The sequence below is a fragment of the Jaculus jaculus genome, chromosome 3, assembly GCF_020740685.1.
Source record: "Jaculus jaculus isolate mJacJac1 chromosome 3, mJacJac1.mat.Y.cur, whole genome shotgun sequence".
Taxonomy (NCBI): domain Eukaryota; kingdom Metazoa; phylum Chordata; class Mammalia; order Rodentia; family Dipodidae; genus Jaculus; species Jaculus jaculus.
Genome location: NC_059104.1, coordinates 185438674 through 185444673, shown reverse-complemented (window position 1 = coordinate 185444673; position 6000 = coordinate 185438674).

Below are 6000 nucleotides of genomic sequence, written 5' to 3'. Positions count from 1 at the left end.
GAACTTTAAGTGAGAGTGGTTATACAACTTCTAAGTCCATGAAAATGCTGAGTTATGGTTTGCTATTGACTTTGTGGGAATACTGTGGATGATACTTTATGATTAATTCAATAATGTATGTTTACTAAAATGGTCATACTATTTGAAAAATATTTTTATTTATAATCAGAGAGAAAGAGAGGAAGAGCAGTCATATCAAGGCCTCCTGCTGCTACAAACTCCAGATGCATGTGCCATCCTGTACATCTGCCTTTATTTGGGTACTAGGAAATCAAACTCCCGGCATTTGGCTTGGTTGGCAAGCACCTTAACTGTTGAGCCATCATCTCTCCAGCCCATAATACTATTTTATTTCCAGTTTATAAAGGAATAACCAAAAAGCGCACACTCAAACCATTAAGGAGGCGAATGTTGGGTCCGTGCTTACACAGTAAGAGCAGTGTTTCAGCTAAAGTATGAAATGTCCCACACTGTCTCTTCAGCTACAGACATGATCCCCAGCTCATACTGCTATTTCTAAAGGTGCTGGAGACTTTAGGAAATGAGGCTAGATTTTGGAGACACTAAGTCACTGTAGGTGTGTCTTTGAATGGTATCATACATTTTGTCTCTTCTCACATCCCTCTCTGCTTCCTATCCATTGTTAGGTGATCATCTCTATGACATATTCCATCAACCTTGTTGTTTTGGCCTTGTCATAGACATGAATCCATGGAAACAGCTAACTATGTACCAAAGAGTTTGGAGCCATAGTCCATCTGTTGTCTTTGTAAATTGTTATTCTTAGGTATTGTCATAGTGATGGTGACACATCTCAACATGCAGTGAGGGCGAATGGCCAAGGTTATGCTTGTCACAGGCCCTTGTAGACTGGGCTACAGAAGATACCATTTTGACAGAACCTTCCATACCCATTCCACAAGGGAAAGGGCTATGGAGAAAGTTCTTAAACTTCTTTCTTAAAGGGGTGAATGTCAGAATCCATCTATATTTGATGGGTCACTGAGAGTTCAAATTCAGAGGGCAGTGAGAAAGGACAATAATTGCATGTCCTCAAGGAAGAGAGTTAGAATTATTTGATGAGTGACCTTACTAACTCCTGTATCCATATGACACATTTTCTTAATCTCAGCTGTATGTTTTTTTCACCAAGAATTTGAATACAAACGCATTAAAAATGATCTTCTACTAAAATCTCAATGCTAAGAATTGTGATGAATTTCTTCAAAGAGTGAGATGATAGATGAAAGAGAAACACCTCACTACAGAGCCTGTGTAGGAAGGAAATATCAGCTGCTTGTCACTTTTGTATTAAATATGCTAATGTAATTGGCTATAAATCGTTGTTCAACATTCAGAATGTAATGGGCTACTGTTATATTGTATCTTTTAAGATAGCTATAACAATATACTTTCTTAAGTTCTTATCTCATTGAGTTTTCAATATCTTCAGTTTTTATTGGCATAAGAGCTCATGGTACTGAAAAGACTCAAGTTTTTCCATTGTGTCCAGTAATATTTGACCCAGAAGTGTTTGCATTCCATTCAACTACAGGTCTTCAGGATGTAGACATCTGTGGACATGTACTTCAGAACACTCATGCTTATTTAGTAATTTAATAAAATTCTAAAGACCATCCTCTATGTCAAAATTATCATTCTAGTCACTCACTTGGATGATAAAATCTCTTCAAAGAACTAACAGTCCAATGATAAAGATAAAATAAGGCCATAAACATCAAATTAAAAATTAATTGATTTGTTTAATTACAGTCATGGTAAATGTTCTAGGAATTCTGGCCTGATGAGGTCAGTGATATTCAGATAAAAGAAGAAATTTTGTCATAAGGACTGTGCATCTTAATTATTATTAACTCAACAGTTACATGATAGTTAAATTCTGCAAATTAATCAGAAAGAAGATTTTAGAAAGTTATGGGGGAAAGTATAGTTGGAAATAATTTCTAAATAATGTGACAGGAATATGGTAATGTTTAGGAAAAGAAAAAGAAAGGATGTTTTTGGTTGGAAGATTAATTTAGTGACAAAGTTTGTTAATTGATTATTAAAACATTATTGAAATGAGGCTTAATACAAGCAACTAAAGACAAAACAAAAAAATATAACAACAGAAATAATTATAACAAGAGCCTAGAACATAGTTTCCAGAGGCTGGGAGAAGAAAGTATAAGCAATTATTTTCAATGGTATATTGCTTCTATTATGCAAGATGAAAACTTTCTACAAAAAATGAATAGAATAAACATTTGCAATAAAGAAAGTGTTCAGATTTTTACTCTTTTTTATTTATGAGAGAGAGAGAAAGAGAGAGAATGGCCATATCAGGGCCTCTAGCTACTGCAAATGAACTCCAGAAGCATGTGGAACCTTGTGCATCTGGCTTATGTGTGTCCTGGGGAACTAAGCCTGGGTCCTCAGGCTCTGCAAGCAAGTACCTTACCTGCTAAGCTATATCTTCCACCTGAAAATGTTCATTTCTTCCAAAATATGGTGATTCTTTCATTGATCTAGGAATAGATCTAAACTTATAAAATTATATATGTTAAATGCCTACAGTTTTTATTATATTATTATGGTAACAAAGATTTTTTTTAATAAAAAAAAACTTGTGTGTATTTGTTCAAGAACCTAAAATAAGACTCTTACCTTGAAGACTTGTTGAAAGCTGGTGGCTGGCCTTTGGAATTAGTTCATTTTTTTCCACCACCTCTCCTGGAGAGTGTGACAGAGGTTTCATTTAAAGTTAAGCATTTAACTGTTAATCTCTCACCACTTTGATGAGTTTTGAGTCTCTCTGGAATCAATACCATCTTGGAAATGGAACTTTTCTGATCAAAACCGAGGACACTGCAAAAACAACACAAATGCAACAACAACAACAACAAAACAGTAAGAGCATTATACTATATGTTGTCATGGATAATAAAGAAAACAAAAGCAAAAGTTCCATGAAAATTGAAGAGGGTCTGGGTCCAGTGGAAGGGGAAGAGATATTGATGGGATGAGATTATGATCAAATATAAAAATCAATAAAAATCAATTAGTTTACTGGTGTTGTTTAATTCTTGAATGGGCCTGACAGGGTTTTCCTGCTTTGACTTTGAACACCCTCATCCAGATGCTAGAGGCCAGAACCTCAGCATGGCGCTTCTGGGAGGACGTAGAATCTAACCACCAAGGGTCTTCTTGTCACGAGGACAGACCTTGGAAGGACACCTGGAAATTCCACCTCTCTTGTCTTTGGTGGTTTCTCTGTCCTGGTCTGAGAAGTGTTGTCCCGCCAGATTCTCCTCACATAAAGAACTTACTCACCACACAGGTTCAAAGAAATGTCCAACTCACCGTACCTGGAAACCTCTAAAACTCAGCCAAAATTTAACTTTCTCCTTATACCTTGATTTATCTCAGGTACTTGGTACAAATTCACATGACCATGACTACAGAGTAATGTGTACTGGTAAAGTTCATGTGCTAGGAGCTGGAAATCTAAATATCGAAAAAGAATTTGAAATGAAAAGTACTAATCTGGAACAACTGTGTATGCTATGAAAAGTTCTAATCTTTACCTCAAATTTTTGTGATAGATGATTTCAAATATTTTTGTATCTTTTTTCACAGGGCATTCAACATAATATTTCTTCAAAACTGAAGCAATATATATCAGCTACATTCTTCTTGGTAGGACAGAATACCTGAGTGGCAGCAGCTAGCGGGAGGGGAAGTTGTTCCAAAGGGAGAAGTCTGTTGTGGCAGGAAGAGCATGACAAGAGCAGCCAGCCGTCACATTGTCATGTCACCAGGTAGGAAGTCCTAGAGAGACTTACACTGACACACAGCCCACTCTCATCTACTTATAAAGTCCAGAAACCCATCCCAGGGGATGGTGCCACACAAACTGTGGTGGTTCTTCTCACCTCAATTAATCTGATCTCAAAGATATGACCACTTATTCGATTCTAAGATGTTTCCAGATCCTGCAAAGTTGACAATCAGAAATTAACTATCTCATATATCAAGAACAATCACATCTTCCTGTATAGTTTATACAAATAAACTTAAGAACATTTTCATTAATTATTAGAAAGACATTCTTTTTTTAAATATTTTTAAATATTTTTTGTTCATTTATTTATTTATTTGAGAGTGACAGAGAGAGAGAGTGAAAGAGGCACATAGAGAGAGAATGGGCGCGCCAGGGCCTTCAGGCACTGCAAACGAACTCCAGATGCGTGCGCCCCCTTGTGCATCTGGCTAACGTGGGTCCTGGGAAATTGAGCCTCAAACCAGGGTCCTTAGGCTTCACAGGCAAGTGCTTAACCACTAAGCAATCTCTCCAGCCTGACATTCTTTATCATGAGTAATACCATGTGTGAGTAAACCTATGTGGGCCTGATTGTCAGGTTTGTCATTCATAGGAACTGAAAATAAAATGTTAAGATTACTTTTAAATGCATAATTATATCTAAACATTTATAAACAGAACCATATTTAATTTTTTCCACAAATAAAACCCTTTATTTGAGATTTATGTAGATTCAATATCAAAAACCTCCAAAACCTACTTTCTTTGCACTTAAAATGTGAATCATGACAGCAAACTTCTTTTTATGTTCCTAAATTCTTTCTATTTCAGTTAAATCTTCCATGTAGATATCAATAGCCATGGTAGTAATGGTGTGGAAACTGAGAAATTTGCAAGAGTGAGCAGTCTTCTTCAGTTGTCTAGAAGAAAATATTACACATGGGTTACACATTGATTAGCTCTGAAGAAATCATATCAAGATACTTACGCAGAGCTTCACGAATAAGCATATCCATCTCATCAAATGTGATTGCTAATCACATTTAGATCACTAATCTATACCTGAATGGAGGAAAATAAGCAATATTCATGTGATATCTTACTAGGGTAAAGCTGATAATATTAACATATCATAGATAAATGAAACAAAACTAGATTAAGATTTTGAATGTCAAGTAATGGTCAATTTTCATGGATTGATTTTGAAATCCCACTTGTTATTGGGCATCACTGTGTGCATGGTGGGGGAGGGATCCCCAAGACTGATGGGCTCATGGTTTTATACCATCACCCTGCCCACATAGGCTACATGGAACACAATTCTCTTTACTATGTAGCTGCAGAAACTTCAGAATCTGGCCATGCCTATGTTGTTTACAGGAGTTACATTTCTGTAAAAGTGTGTTATCAACCTAGTTTCTAAAATGCTTGCTCAAGCATGTGTGCACTATTGGTCTACAGTGAAGAAAATAATAAAAGTATACCTTATTCAGAGAGGCAGAAAAAGAATCTGAGTATAATGTGCAAATCACCAGGTCCCATGCCATATGCAGTGACTCAAGTGTGCAATGTTGCATGGGCACACAAGGGGAGCACGTGTCTAGAGTGCATTTGCAGCAGTTGAAAGGCCCTGGTGTGCCCATTCTCTCTCTCTCTCAAAAATAAAATTAAAAAGAATTAAAAAAAAAAAAAAGAATCTGAGTATATATATCTATATGAACTAGAGTAACTGGTATGAGGGTACATTATATAAATGTCTTTAATATTGTTTTAGAATATTTATCTGGATTAAAAATACTAGTGATAATCATTTCTTACAAATCTAATCAATAAATGTGTAATGTTATATTTTTTATGTGCACTAAGTAATCCAACTGACTAACCAATCTTAAAATGTAAAGAAAGAAAAGTGGATTACCAATCCTAAAGACTCTACGCTGTACACTGCAAACTTTAAAGTATTATTTGAAAACAAGATTGATAGCAGAAATAATATGGAAATAAAATGTAAAAAAGTAAAATAATGACAAAATCCCAATCGTTCTTCTCCAACAATGACATATGCAAAATATTGCAACTGAACTCTTCATAAAACTGTAATTCCAAGCAGAATTCCCTCATTAGTAATGCTCTAGTTTAGCATGGGTTTGTGGATTAAAATTATATTTTAACTAAAC